The sequence below is a fragment of the Agelaius phoeniceus genome, chromosome 23 (assembly GCF_051311805.1).
Source record: "Agelaius phoeniceus isolate bAgePho1 chromosome 23, bAgePho1.hap1, whole genome shotgun sequence".
NCBI classification, from domain to species: domain Eukaryota; kingdom Metazoa; phylum Chordata; class Aves; order Passeriformes; family Icteridae; genus Agelaius; species Agelaius phoeniceus.
Window position 1 is genome coordinate 8,313,201 of NC_135287.1, and position 15,462 is coordinate 8,328,662.

At 51.8% G+C, this 15,462-nt stretch overlaps 1 protein-coding gene across 2 annotated transcripts in view; it reads left to right on the plus strand.

Annotated features, from left to right (window-relative positions):
• The window catches only part of BCL9L (BCL9 like), a 48,306-nt gene that overhangs the window by 797 nt on the left and 32,047 nt on the right, over positions 1 to 15,462 (plus strand). The gene's annotated exons all lie outside the window — the stretch shown is intronic.

The window sequence follows — 15,462 nt, forward strand, 5'->3', positions numbered from 1 at the left end:
CGCCCCCGCACCGACCCCTTGCTCCGCGCAGCCGGGCCCGCCTCGGGGCTGTCATCCGGCCGGAGGGGCGGCCGGGAGCCGCCGTCCGAGCGAGCCGGAGGCTCCGGGCTGGCCGCCGTTCCATCGCTGCCGGGGGCGGCGATAACTTGGCGGGCGGACGGCGCCGGCCTCGGCTCGGCCTACCCTCCGAGTCCGGCCGGCTGGGGATGAGCTGTCAGCGCTCCCGCTTGCCTTGGACATTGCCCCTGCTCCGCGGGACCCTGCCCGATTCGCTCTCACGTCTCGGGGACCGCTCTTCCCTGGTCCTTGTCACCTAATGCTGCTGCGGCCGCAGGCGATTCCTCGCGGACAAAAGTGCCTCGACTGGGGCTTTTCTCTGGTGCAAAGAACTTAATCGAGTTCCGTCTGGTTTTACCGGAGCAGGTCTGGATTTTGCAAGACGTTTTCGGTGCTGTTAAAGCCCCAGGGAGGATGGGAACTTGCCACGTTTCACGTAGGGTTTGAACAAACACTCCTGTCAGGGCCCATCCTAACTGTCAGGGGAGACCTGTCCCCTCTATTTGAAGTATTCTACTCGATAGGCTTGTGTTCCCTGTTGAGATGAATCAGGCGTGCGGTCAGCTTGGACGAAAAATGAGAGAAACACCACCTGTACATACGTATTCTTCTTGCGCACAGAAAGGAATCAATGTAACAAAACTCCCCTGCATTGTATTAGGGACGTGTCTTTAGCAGGTGATGAACTTGTTCCAGCCCCGTTCTTGCTGGAGTAGAAATGCGAGAAGGATGCATATCTGAACACATAAGTAATGCTACATGACAGGGCAGGCTGTTGTGTTGTTTTGTGTGGCAGCGTCTGCACGCCTTGGGGGCAGCTCTGTTTGACAGGGTGTCAGGCTGCGGCAGCATACGGCTGTGTCCTGGCTCTGCCAGGCAAAGGGCTGCCAACGGCATGGCACAGAGGCCAGCCATGCACCTTTGCCTGCAGAGTGATGCTACAGGAGCCTTAGTGTGTACTCTTGACCTGCAGGATCTGTTCTGCGAATGTGGCTACCACTCATTACCCTGCTGAAATGCAGTTTCATGCCAGGCATGCAGAAATGACATGCAGCTCCTTCCATCCATCAGTCACATACAGGGGCTGTGTGTGTGCCTTGCTTTGCTACTTTGGTGGCGGGAGGGATAAGAACAGTGAGTCACCGAGGAAGTGATTTGCCCAAGGTCACTTGGCAAGGGTGTGTTGGTGCTGAATCAAGACCTGCTTTGACTCTGGTGCCTGTGATAACGCTGGCTGCCACCACACGTGGGTATGTAATACCCAAGGCTGGAACTAGTGCAGAAATGGCCAGGTCGATGTTGCTGCCTGATTCTCCTTGGTGGAAAGATGAGAGTATCAGTGTGCTGTCTCTACAGCAGCTGTCTGTTCCAGTGGGACTTTTGCCAGAGCATACATAACCTAAGTGGTGAAGAACCTTTTTGTTTGTTTTTTAATATGTGTGCTGCCATTTTAGCCGAGCAGGTGGTGGGATTGGTTGTTCCTTACCACCCTGACCTGCATCCTCATTACCTAGAAAATCCATTTCATGGTGTTTTCCGTGGTGCAGTGTTGTAGGTATTACTGTGTCTCCCTCCCCTGAAAGTCCATTTCCTCCTTCCAGATCCCCGCCACTGTAAAGAAATAAACAGGCAGCAGCTAAAGGAAAACCTACTTAGAAACTAGAAACCACAGTTGTTGTTCAGTTGAAGAAAGTAAAATAGTTGTTTTGTACTTTTAAGCCCTTTTGCATCTTGCTGTTGGAAGGTGGCTCTCTGGCCACTGTGTGACAGAGGGCACAGACAGCTGCATGAAGCAACTGGGCCATCACAAAACTGGACATAGCAAGCTCACTGGGCTATGCTGCTCCAGGGCAGCTGCCAAGGATGTGCTGGAGTTGCACTTTAGTTCCAGGCTAGTTCCAGTGCACTTTAGTTTCGCTTTAGACTCCAGGCCCGTGAGCTGTGGACTTCACTCATACTGGCCTGGAGTTTCTGAGGTCCAAGCTCAACTCAGCCTTTGACTTTCTGTCAAGTTGTCAACTCAGCTGGCATCATGTCCTCCATACTTGCTGTTCTGGGGAGAAAAAAAACATTGCTTTTTCTTCTGTCCCCTGCTGTTCATTCCTGCTGGACACTGTGAGTGCTTTCCCTTCTGTCAGTGCTTGCTCTGTGGAGGGACGTGGAAAGGAGGGATAGCTGGAGAGGAGGCTCCATGTTCCCTTTGGGGGGAGCATCAGCTGGGTCCTGACCAGTCAGTGGCTGTTTCTTACTGCTGTAGAGATGTTGCTCTTTGTTACTCTCCGGTTTGTTTCAGGGTCCCAAAATAGGTATATATGATAGTTTTCTCTCTCTTTTAGCCCCATCTCTTGTCAGTACAGTGTCCAGAACTGTACTGGCATCAGAACTGGCATCAGAACTGGCATCAGAACAGCCCTTGCTTCCTTGCCCTGTCTCAGGTGATTGCATCAGGCTTTGCTGCTGCTAGGACGGAAAGTTCTTAGTGGTCAAAGTACTTGAGGATGTGTTTGTGTTCCTCGGATGTCCAGATGTGCTGCTGTAACGGGTTTTAATCTGCTCAGGTCTAGTAATTTCCTGGAGATGGCACAGGCTGGCTTCCAGTGCTTAATTCCTTAGGGCTCCATCCAGTTTTAAATACCCTGCCCAACATATCTCTCAAGTTGGTCTCTTCTGGGAGAATAAGTCCCATGTGGAAAAGCACAAGTTTGCTGTTCCTGTCTGAGAATGCATCAGCAGTCTGTTCTACCTGTGAGCCTGCTCCTGAGCTTCTGTCACTGCCTCCTCCCAGGGCTGTCTGCTGTCCCCCAACAGCCTTAGCCAGGCAGAAACCTAGAGCTTGCTCTGAAAATGTAGTTTTCCTTGTACTGTTGCTCTTTTGGCTGAGACCCAGGATCATGCCAGTGCCCTGGACTGGGGGTGGGAGAGGGCACATAGGAGACTTTGAGCTGTGTTTGATTACTTTTGACATTTTTAACAGGAAATGTGGTATGTAGATGCATGGATATATAATATAATGCAGAGATATCATAGCGATATGATGTACAGATGCAGCAATATTTTGTCAGTGTTATTTAAGCTGTATCAGCGAAGTACAAGGAGGATTGCCAGCATGACTCTTCTGGAAAATCAGAATCTAGTGCAGGTCAGGACTTGGTGTCAGTCAGCTCTCCTTTCCTCCCAGGCAGATTTTGACTGGCAAATGCATTCTCTGGTGATCTCATGTGTGGTCCTGTGTTTCCAGACAGTGGTGGGAGCTGTGGATTCTGACTTTATGTAGTTGATCTCCATGAGATTTAGTTACCCTATGAGGTTTCTCATAGCACCGAAGCTGTGGAAAAATGCAGCTGTCCTGGAGCAAGGGCCCTAGGAAGTGTTGTGAGTGCTTTGCTTCTCAGTTGTGCATCTTCAGCAGCTGTGTGGTGCAGATTGTGAGGATGGCCACAGTGATATTCCTCAGTTCTTCCTGACTTCTGTTTTGAAGTTGTGTGCTGATTTCCAGTGGGCCAGTCTTTGCTGCTTTGGTTTGGCTTCCTTTCTTCACCACCTCTGGCAGCCCTGAGAGGAAGGTACCCAGGAGCTGTTACTGGAGATTGGTGGGCATGGTTTCTGTTGCTGTATTTTGCACTTCATCAGCCTCTCCTGAGGAGGCAGCACCAGCCAAATCACATGGCATGGAGGAGAGGCACCCTTCCTTCTTCTGTGGTGCCTGTTTCAGGTCATCTGCTCAGCACCAGACCCTTTCCTGGGAACAGGGGACTGTTTTTGTTTTCTTCCTACCTGAACTTCTATGAAACTCAAAGGTGGATAGGGTGATGGGTTTGTTCTAATTGGGACCAGTTCCTGATGGCATTTGCAGTTGCCACAGGGATATACTCAGCAGGAGATACTGTGAGGGAAGCAGTTAGTGTCACTGGTACTTGGTTCTGATTTAAGAGAAAGCCACGCTATGGAGAGACAGCTTGTCAGGAGTCCTGCTCGCTCCCTGCATCCTTGGCCAGCAGATCAGCACTCGGTGCCCGGGAAGCCCGGGCCATGGCATGGCAGGAAGATGGAGCATGGGTTGTCTTGGCATGGCTATCTGAAGCCTGTACCAAGCCTTGGAAATGGGTGTGCTGCTGTTGGGCATCCTGACTGGCTTCAAGTCCTGCTTGCTTGGGGCCAGACCTGCTGCTGCCCCTCTTCCGAGGCGTGAGATGGGCCATCTAAGACAATATGACTCCAAAACAAACAGGGTTGCCTTGATGCCAGCTACAACCCTGCACTGGAGAAACCAGTGTGAGGATAATGGGCTGCAATGTCCTGAAGAGGGAAACGAGAACCTGCTCTGCTCTTGCTGAGTGTATGTCCATGCTGGGCACAGTCAGTGCAATGAAGCCTGCTTCCCACTTGCTCAGCTCTTTATGAAGAGGTGGTCTGGGCACAGGTGGCTTCCCTGTATCCTGGTATCCTTGCTGAATTGTCAGATGGGTGCATCGGGCTGTGGTTTCCAGCCCCTTTTCCACTTCTGTGATGGGAGGGCAATGCCTTCACCTGGCATCATCCTGCTGCATCTTTCTGGGCAGCTCCAGGCAGAGGAGCATGCAAGCTATGCCTGGGCATCTTTGGGAGACAGGATTTCTCCAATGCAGGCAGCTTATCTGGCAGCTTCAGCTGGAGCCACTAGAGAAAACGGTACTTTGATGCTGGGTTTTTCTTCCCCCAAAGAGCTGGAGCTATGTTTGGGTGTTGGGTTTTTCAGCTGCGACTCAGGATGCCTGGAATCCCAGCTGGGGTATAATGGGGAGCCTCTTCTGATGCTGGGGTAATAGCCTCAAGATGGCTTTAGGACTGTGCTGTGCACTGTGCCCAGAGGTGGGGCGTCACCCTGTTTGGTGATGAGCGCTGCTGGAGCCGAGTCCTGGGCCAGAAGCCAGGTTTGTGATCCATGCCAGAGAGGGCGAGACTTGGAAAGCAAAGCAGAGCTCCTCCTGAGTGAGAGATGGACTGAAATACTGAGCAAAACCACAGAGTGCTCCTTGTTTCTGCCTATGCCTACTTGTCTTCTTTCTTCCCAAAGTATGTGGGAGGCCACAGGATGGATCTGCTAGGGAGCAGGAGAGCTGTGCTCCTCAGGCACATCTGCACCATTGTGCCTCTTCAGGGTGCTGGTTGGGTTGGTTTTTTTCAGTTTTATTTTGTTGTGGTTTTTTTCCCTTTTAACCCTGCCTCTGGTATTGCTGGATCTTCCCCATCTTTGCTGCCACTGGATTAACAGCCACCTCCTTGCAAGGTGTGCTGTCCAGAGCAATGCTGTGTTCAGTTGCACTGCTCTCTCTGTCACAGGTCAGCTGAGCAGCTTACTTTTTCCTTGCTCAGCTCCTAGTCCTGTGGTTGAGAAGAGGAAATGGGCCAGGATATGGTTTGTGTAGAAGATGCACTGTGGCACTGACTGTTTACAGATTCTGTGCTTCTCAAAATGTAAGCACAGGAAATGCCAGGCTCTGCTGGGGTTTGTGTGAGCAGCGTGGCTCCTGCATGCTGGGCGTCTCGCAGCCTCTGGCTGCAGCAATCTTCTGCCCTGTCACAGGACAGAAGAGGTTTTAAACACTCTGCAGAAGCAAATGGTTGCTTTTTTTTTTAACCACCAAAATAGAGGCTGGCAGGAAAAGTAAAAGGAAGTGACTTAACCAAAGACAGGAAGGGAATATGTGGCAGACCTAGGGACAGAAGCCAGGATTCCCAGTTCCTGCTCATCACTCCTACTCTCTTGCCTCTCTGGGTCTCAGCCTCCTGTTCAACACATAAGCAGGGTTTTTCTATTCTTCTGAGAAGATGGAGGTCAAGAGCTCCTCTCTTGAAGTGTCTTCAATGCCCTGTGCACCTTTGAGTTTTCTAGCAAGATTTGCCCTGCTGAAGTTAGAAAGCTGTGGCTCGTGTGATTACAGCAGTGTTGCAAACTCTGTCCTTGGCTACCAAGTGGAGCTTCTGGTACTCCAAGGAGCACCATCGTCCTCTGTTCACCCTGCAAAGAAATGCTGCTCTCCAAGAATGATGTGCCTTTGTTTGGAGGGCCATACCCAACTTTCTCTTAAGGGTTTATGTTAGGAGTCCTCTGCTTGCAGTGTATCCCCTGCTGAAGTTTGCTTCATGAATGGTTTTCCTTGACTTGCCAGCCAAGGCATGGTACCTGTCTGATCAGTCTGCATTAGTTACCTGGTTCTGCAGGCAGGGACTCTGAAGCATTTCTATTCCTAATAGAAAGTAGAATCTTAATACACTCTTTGGAAGAAAGATCCAGCTAAATAGCTGTGTATCAGTGAATAGCTGTACTCTCCTTCAGATGGGCAGGGGCTCCAGCAGTGGGTGCATTGATTGTTGCTTTGCTCTGTTGCCATGCTGGGCTTCAGGCCTCTGGAAAGGCTGCAATTGGGAAAGGATGCTGGCTTATAAAAAGGTGGCTTATAAAAGGCAAGGGTACCAACAACCCACAGTGTAGGTCTCCCTGCTCAGGGTGTGGAGGAACTGGATGGGTGGCTCTGAAGGGTAGTAACTGAGCAGAAGGCTGCATCTCTGGTCAACTCTTCTCTACATCAAGCTGGCCAAGGCTGTGGAAACCCCTGCAGCACTGGAGCTTTCACCACATCCTTGGCAGGATTTATTCCAGCACTGATCTGTAGCAGAGGATCGGGCCAGACAGGGCCTGAACGGAGCAGGTCCAGCCACAGGCGAGCCTCAAGCGTGGCAGTTAGGCTGGGCTGAAAGCTGCCTGTGTCCTGCCTCTGTGCAGCCTTGTTTGAACTTTCCTCTGGCAAGGAGCAAAAGGAATCAGGGAGACCTAGGGCTAGTCCAAGCAAGTTTCCTCTGCTCTGTCCGCCCCCAGATTCAGCGAGGGGCGGGCAGGGGTGATAGCAGCAGCTCAAGACTGTCCTCTCAGAGCAAAGCAGTTTGGAGGGGCTTTGGTCATGACAGCTTTTGAGCAAATGTTTCTTTCCCTCTGGTGTTCCCTGCCTCTTGGGCAGGGAGGGGGAAGTGAAACTGTGGTTCAGACTGAGTCCTCTGGATGGCAAGAAAATTGCTGAGTAGCTGGTTTCCAGGTTGCCGAGGTTCTAGCCAGGGCCCGGTGTGGCTGCCAGAAGCAACAGGCTTGGAATTTCCTCCGCCTGGTGCCAGATCCATTGGGCTGGCCGCAGCACCTCTGCTGGGGCTGTAGCTCTGCTTGAGCTCTGCAGTTGGGGTGCTCCCAGAGCAGGGGTTACACTGGAGCTGGAGCTGCCCCCCTCATTCTCGCAGCCTGGTTGCTATTTTCTTTTCCAAGGTCCAAGATGTTTTGAATTACGCAGCCTGCGCCTCCCGCGGGGCTCCTTGAGCAGCCGCCTAACGAGCTGAGCTCCTGACAAACTTTGCTCTGGCTTTAGCTATGCTTGGAAAATTTTACAGCCTTTTCAGAAAAAGGAAATGCCAGGAAAGGCCTGTCTCTTCTTACTTTTATGAGGGGGTCCCAGTTGAGAGAGGGTGAGATGAGTTTGGAAAAGAAGACAGGAAGGATTTTGTATACAGTAGTATATACACTTTCTAGTGATCAGGGTGAGCGGACTTGGTGCATCTTCCTGTACTGGGCACGGTGGGGGCGAGACCTGCAGGGCACTTGGCAGATGCATCACAGACACAAGAATCAGTGACTCCTTTGCTGCAGGGAGGTGGTGGTCTGTGTCTTCCTTCCAGCTGCCAGCATAGTCATTGGCTGTTTAATCTTTGCTAATTATGCTTTTTCTGAATGGTGGTGGCTTTATTTCTACTGTGGTCGCAGGCTACATGGACAAGCTGCGTGTTGGTCCCCAAGGCTCGGGGGAAGGATTGCCGCCAGGTGCTGTGCTGGTGGTTTCCTTACCAGGGATAGCGCGTGCCCAGGCAGGGTACTGCGGGCATAGGGCAAGGAATGCAGGTGCTGCCAGCACAATGGTTGACCCAAGACGGATAGTCTAGTGTAACTTTCCTCTTTGTATGAGAAACTGGGACCCAAAATAAATGGTGACTTACCGTTTGTAAGTCTTCCCTTTGTGAGATGGTGCTAAGAAGGGAGCAGGAAGCCCTGTGTTTTGGATAAACTCCCCCTTGGTGAGGCGCTGGAAGTCTGCCCTTGGATTTGTCTGTTTTCCTTCAGGAGAGCCCACCAGTGATGTCATGGATCTCCCAACAAGTGCTTCTGTCTGGGGAGACACTAAGGGTGCAGGCTGCTTCTTTCCACCCTCCTTGCATGTCCTCCCAGTGTCCCAGATCCCTTTCCAACAGTGAAAACTCATCTATGGAGACTGGGATGGGGGTTTTGGTTGGAGCCTGTGAAAACTCAGCAGCCTGGGGAGTTGTGGAACTTCTCCAGTGGGAGGGATTGAGGTTTCTGTGCGATCCATAGGCATCAGCTGCTGCCAGTTGTTGAGCATCAGACGTGGGCAGTGATGGCTCTGGGTGGAAGGAGCCTCACACTGGTCCTGCTTTGAGGGCATTGCCTGTTACACTTGTCAGGAGTGTGGCTCTGGATAGCGATTTGATTTGGCAGCCTGTGCAGACCTGGTAGCCCTACGAGTGGGGTGCAGGCACCAGAATTGTGCCCTACTCTCCCTTTTTCATTGTCCTACCCATCCCCTGCTTTCTGCTGTTTTGGGCAGGAGAAAAAGCATCTCGCCGTAGCTGTGTCCCCTCCTCCACCTGGGAAATGATTGGTATGTCCCCTTTCCTTTCTCAGGACTCATGTGCAGAAGCTGAGATTACATTTGACAGGAGAGGCCAAGCACCTTCACTCTGCAGCTGGGAATTATGAGAGTGGCCATCCTTTTGGCATCTTGCAGTGATGAGCTTCTCTTATCCCCAGATTGTTCTCAGAGCTCAAAACATGTGGGAAGCTGCTGGGGAGACTGTTGAAAAAATAGTTAAATAGTTTATTGTTATTTGTGTTTGTGATGCCATCTGCACATATATGGTTTAGAATGGCTGAATTGGATGGGTTTTGTACCCTTTAGTTTCCTAATTTTCAGTCTGGAATCCTGTTTCATGTGAATTTGACACTAGGAAAGAAAAGACCAAGCCCTGCTTGTCGTCTTTGCTGTTAGAACAGTACAAATCCAAAAGAAGCACAGGTAAGTGCAGGGGCATGACTGTGCTTCAGTCTGTGGCATCTCTTCCAAAATATTTTCCGGGTCAGAGGTTCAGTAATGATCTGCCTAGACTGCCCACCTCCATTGGAGAATTCAATGTGAGTTTTTGCTTCTCATCCTCTTAAGGAAAAAAAAAAAAAAAAGAAAAGAAAGAAAAATAAATCAAAGCAAATAAAAGCCTTTCCAAAACCCAGACCTGTTTTTGCTCTTTAAAAGTCAGTTTCATGAGTTGAAATTGTAAACATCTTGTTGATAAAAGAAGAGTTACTTTGCCTAAAGCAGAGCTTCAGCAAAGAAGTGTCCAGCCATTTCCAAATACTTTTATATAATTTTAGCCCTGATGTGTTATTTTAGTGAGAAGAGTGATTGTTGCACCTGCTTGTGTGGTCAGGACCTTACCTGTAAGCAACTGCTTCTCACCCCACCTTGTGATTTCAGTATATTCAGAGACTCAGCTACTGGTGGCAAATGTTTATAATTTAGTTTATTATGCTTTTTTAATCAAAAGTAATTTCACAAAGTCCTACACTGATTAAAATGTATTCCTTATATTAGTAGGGTTTAGTCGTCCTTTTTTTTCCACCCTAGTTTAAGGGCCCCAGGCATTTTTCTGTTGCTGTTGGAATAATAGGCTGCCATTGATAAGTCCTTTCCCCAGAATTCCCTACAGGTCCTTGGAGGGGCCCGGGAAGGTCCACAGTGGGTTTAACAGCAGAGGAGCAAACCAGCCATCCTGGGGTTTCTCTTTCTGAGGCCGATGCTGGCAGTGCCGTTTTCCGAGCTCTTGTCTGGAAAGGGATGATGTTGACACTGCTCAGGGCTGCTGATTCCTGTGTGGGTGATGACGTTTGTATTCATCTCGCTGCAACCAGATGGAGAAGTTAATTGCTTTGCCCAGCCTCTGGTTGAAACAAGACTGCAGAAGAGGGTAACTATGGCTGGTGGTTAGTTAGTTGGAACGGGAGAAAGAAGAGGTGGCCATATCCAAGAGTAATGCCATGTTTTGGCATTGTCCTTCCTCCAAGACCTGGTCCTGAGCATTTTGGGTGGCTGCTCTTGACTGTGTGATCTGTGGCTATTTCTGTCTGTGGGTGGTCCAGTGGCTGGGGCCGTGGTGGCTGTTTGCAGTTTTTTTGGAAAAACAACCAGGGGTATGCAAAGAGTTGATCTTTCTTGGAAACTATAGGAGAATCCCAGTAGCAAACAGTCCAGGAAATCAGGCTCTTACTTCTCTTGCTGCCTCCTTGCCTCCCCACTGGGGACAGATACTAAGGTGCCCCTACTTTGACTCGGATCCTGTGCGAGTGGCTCAGCATCAGGTGAGAGCCCAGCAGTGCTTCTGCCAGACATGACATGCTGATTGTCAGGCAGGGGATGAGGCAAAGCTGGGACCTGGCTCAAGAACATGTGGCATCCAGGCCACATTTTGCACACCAGGTGTGTGTCTGTGGGTCCTCCCTGCTTTGGTGAGCCATGGCTAATGGCTGACCCTGGGCTCAGAAAGGAGGAGGAGTGTGGGGGAGCTGGGATTGTAGCATTGGAACAGTGAGGAATCTGTGCATTGCCCTTGGCCAGCAGACTAGTCTAATGCCTTGTCTGATTTGCATATCAATTAATTTTTATTTTAAGAGGACTCAAGTGGACCCAAGTGCCAGACTGCATCTCAGTATGCTGTAGGAAGAGCCCAGGAATGATTTGATTTGAACTGAACAAGCCTGTGGATGGTATTGCTTAATAAGCCAAAGATACTCCTCTGGGTGAAGTCAGTCCCTCTCAGTCTGAAACCGGTAAATGCCAATTTTTCTGGGAGTCTTCAGGTCCCATTGAACAGTCTGGGCAGAAATTGAGTGAGAGTCTTGTAGTCACAGGATCCTCTCTGATGGTAGGATGGTTTTCCTGGGACCTGCCACTGCCCTTGGGGGTCCCAGTGCCAAGGGACCAATTTTCTAAGGTGCTGCTCCCCATCATCGTATGACTTGTCAGGCCCAATGCTGCTTGGCTGACCACATCTTGGGTTCAGGACAGAACCCATGGGAGAGGGGTAGTTGCAAGGTAGCTTCTGGTTGTAGAGCTCCTCTGGTCAGCCTCACTGCTGTGGGATGGGGAGAAAGCCAACCTTCCCTACCCAGGGACAGGAAATGAGAACCACGTGGACTGACTTGGAGCCTCACCGGCAGCTCATACTCACAACAAAAGCAGTGTGGCTGGGATTGGGCTCACTGGCTGACTGCCACGGCGCTGGTGGCCTTGTTCAGTGTCCTCCGTTTGCAAAGGGGGGGAAAAGGGGTGTCTCCTTTTGGCTCCAGTGCTCAAAGGGGGGGCTGCAGCCAGAGCTGGTGTCTCTTCCTCTTTCTGCTGTGCATCTACCCGTAGGCACTTGTCTGGGGTCTCACTGTGAGTGTCCAGCTGTTGTGTATGCCAGGAGTAAAGGCAGCTCATGGGCTGTGGCACACTGCCTTCGCCCAGGGCCCCTTAGACAGACTTGGCCCCAGCACAACAGCTGTGCTGGGGTTTGCAGCTGCCACTGCTTCCAGGACAAGAAGGGTCTTATAGTTTCATGACAGGGATTTTTCCTCCTGCATTTGAGGTCTCTCAGCAGTCATCCTGAAGTCTTTCTCTAACCCCAGCTGAGGTGCCAGGACTCCCATTTCCCATCGCTGAAGTAGTGGTTATTGGAGAGAAAAGCAGCATAAGCTTTCTCGGTGGAGCCTGTGGTGTTTGTCCTGTTCCATCAGAGTGCAGCAGCAGCGGCACCAGCCGCTGCCTTCCTCCCCTCACTGGGCTGGAGCGCTGCAGGCTCTCGGCAAAGGCTGTCTGCGGACATCTGCTGCCTCCTCCCCCACTGCCTCCTGGCAGGCAGCAGCAGCTTCCCAGCAAACAGCCTGCTCTTTGCATCACTCCTGCACGCCCTACCAAGGCTCCTTCTGCTCTTACAGACACCTTCGCAGGACCTTGAAATGGTGGTTTCCCCGGTGCTGGCTTGGCTCCAAGCAGCCTTCTGCTTCACAAGACCGTAGCTGAAAAAAATCAGGGTGCCTGATGGAGGAGAAAGGCTTATTAAAGGTGATTCTTACTGGGTTCTGGCTTAAGATTCAAACAGGCAGCCCTGTCTTTGGCAGGGCTCCAGCCAGCGCCTGGGGCCTGAGGCAGGCATGGAGTCTGGGGCAAAAAGCTTGGAGCTGTTTGACTGGAGCAGATGTGGGTAGGTCAGCTGTGAACTGCAGCCCTGGTGCCAGAGCTGGATGCTTTGGGCCGGTGTCTGGCTTGAGTATGTCACGTGCAGCCAAGGGAGGCAAAGCTCACTATTGCAGGTATTCATGCAGCCCCTTCCAGGGGACGGGAGCTTTAGTTTCTTTCTTCTCTGGCCAAGTAGTGGGATGATGTGCTCCTTGGATGTAGATGGCCACAGGGCTGTGGGTTTCTGTCTCCTGAGAGTAACCCCCAGGCTTGATATTCCTGCCATCTTGGCAGTAGGAAGCCCCTGGCAAAGCAGTATTTTTGTGGGTTCAGTCTCTCCGTGCTGCTGCACCAGGTTCCCATCTGCAGGCATCAGCGTTTGGCACCAGAAGGTATGGCAGTAGCCTTTACCCCAAGCTCAGGCAGTCCTCTAAGCCACAGTTGCCAAAATGCTCTGGCTGCATCTTGTATGCTTCTAGCCTGGGGACTTCTCTGGAGAGCAGAGGAGCTGGGAGGGATGGAGCAGAAGGATTTAATGAAGTGGGCATGAGAAGCGTAGCAAACTCCTTTCTCCTGAAACCAGTGAAGCAGTAGCTGGGAGCATGAAGACAATGCCTGTCTGTGATCTCAGGGCATGCCCAGGAGGAGGGCTGAGGTATGTGGATTAGTCAGAAGGGATGGTAGAGGATGAAAGAGGATTCTGCAGCTTTGACTGTAAAGGCAGTTTTGGAAGAAGGAGCTGGAGGGATTGCAGGTGGGACATGAAAACAGGAGCTTGGAAAGATGGGATAAACAAAGCTAGTAGGGAAATTTGCCTTTTTGTACCTGGATCAGAAAGATGTGAGCACAATTTGAACTGATTTAGACAAGAAGGCACGACTCTGTGTTTGGAGGGAGAAGGGATCATCATCTTCATGTGAGCATCTTTGCAATGGAGGAGTGCAGAGGCACAGCCAGATCCCCCCTGGCAGCTTGGCGGAAGCTCGGTGTTATGTGGAGAAGTATTGCTTGACATGTGGTTGACAGTAGGTTCTGGCCCCCCTGTTTGCTTAGTAAGACTGTGGACAGTGACTGCACCTGGTGTCAGAAGAAGTAGTAGTGGGAGGGCTGTGTGGATGCCATGTAAGTGCTGCTGGAGGAGCCTGCAAAATCACCTGAATGCCTGTGATGGATGTGGCACAGAGATGGGGGCTGTAGGACAGTGTCTGGCTGACAGGAGCAGCAAGGCCAGGGGCTGCATGGCAGGCAGGGCCAAGGTGCACACTTCTGGGTGCCAGCTGGGCTCAGTGCTGCTGCACAGAAGGAAAGAGCCTGGAGCAGATCCAGCAGCCAGACCCAAGTTGAGTGCTTGGGTGTGCTGTCTGCCTGGGCAGTAGTCACAGGCCCCTTCTCCTTGTTGGTGTGGCGCTGAGCACAAAGGAGATGAAGCAAGGGAAGGATCAGGCATATGTTTGAGAGGGAGATGAGAGATGCCACTGAGAAACAGAACTGAGCTCGCTTCTTTTTGTGCTGGCAGTACTTAGTTGGGTGGGAGCAGAGGGGCTGGGTTGCAGGCCAGAAACACTCGCACACATCCCTGAGAAGGGAAGCTGAAATGCTGCAGGAAGCCATGCTCTTGCCTGCACAGGTGATCCAAAGCTGCTGCAACTCAGTGACACAGCAAAGTCATGCTTCCCCCAGACATCTAGACCTGTCCCAGAGCCTAGGAGGAGACAGCTAAGGAGGTTAGAGGGCTGTGGCAGGCAGCCTTTAAACCCCCACCAGGGAATAGGGATGTCAGCAGCAGCTGGAAGCAAAGACTGGTAGGTTCTGGTGTTTACCCAGTGCTGAGGAAAAGCAGAAGGTGCCATGTGGAGGCCAATTGTTGCCTCCCCCAGGAGACTAGTGAGGGAGTGCAGGGGAAAGCAGCTGGGCACAATGTTATCCTGAGAAGAAAGCACTGATAAGTGGAGGCAGAGGGAGCACCAGGGCCCAGGAGATTGCTGGGAAGGACATCCTTCCTTTGAGCAGAGAAGGGGTGCCAAGAGTCCTGCAGGACCCTTGACATGGGAGCACTCTCTCCTGTGAGCGCCTTGGTTAGTACTTCTGGTTGTGACTTTGTGTCCAAAAGCTTCCCAGAAAGAAGTGGCATAGCAGGTGTAGGTGTCTGGACTGCAGGGACTGGTGCCGGGCTCAAGGAGAGTGGTACCTGGCTCTTCTTCCTTCTCTGGTGGTGCTGGGTGCATTCCTATGAGTTATCATTCCCTCCATGCCAAGGCTGGTGCAAGACTTTACCCGAAGTGCTTGGCTGTCTCTCTTCTGGGCTCTCGTTTCCCTCCGCAAGGAGTCCAACTCCTGGATTGGACCCACAGGTAGGACTCCGTCACCAGTGGCTCAGGAGCACACTGAGCCAGCACACAGGGAGCTCAGCACAGGCCCTGGGCAGCACTGCAGCACCAGCTGGCCCTTTGGGAGACCAGTGGCCTCCCTAGCCCAGACTCGTTTGGGGTGGCCCCAGTGGGCCTGCAGCAGCTGTCTTCTTTGCACTGGAGGGATGGAGCCAGGAGAGGGGGAAGGGAGAAATCACTCCGCAAAGGGTTAATAGTAGCTCCAGCCTGCTGCTCAAAGCCCAGGCCCTGCTGCAGGAGTGGTGTTGAGCAGCCTGCTCCAGTTGGCGTCTGTCCCAGAATGCTTTGGAAAAGCACTGGCCTCTGACCCCCAGTACAAACTGAGCCCAGCACGTGGGAGGGAGAAATTACTCCCAGACCTTCAGGCTCCAGGGTTTACAAGCTGCCTGCAATAAAGCAGCCATTTTTTCCAACAGTTATTAAATCTCCCCTTTTAGCGTGCTGCAAACCTCTGCATGTTGTTCCTCTACCCTGTCCCTAGCCCCGCACTGTGCTTTTCCTGCTCAAGCCCAAAACACCTCTATAAAGTGAGGCAGGCCTTGGGGAAGGCTGAAGGCTGGGGAGAGCTCCAGCCATTGGTTCATGAGCAGTGCCCCTCACCCTGCACTGGTGGGTCCCATCCAGTTTGGCTGCTGTACTTGTGCCTGTCTGCCTGCTCTCTGCATGAGCCAGTGCAGGCAGCAACAGCCTTCTCAGGTGCCTTGCTGCAGCAATCC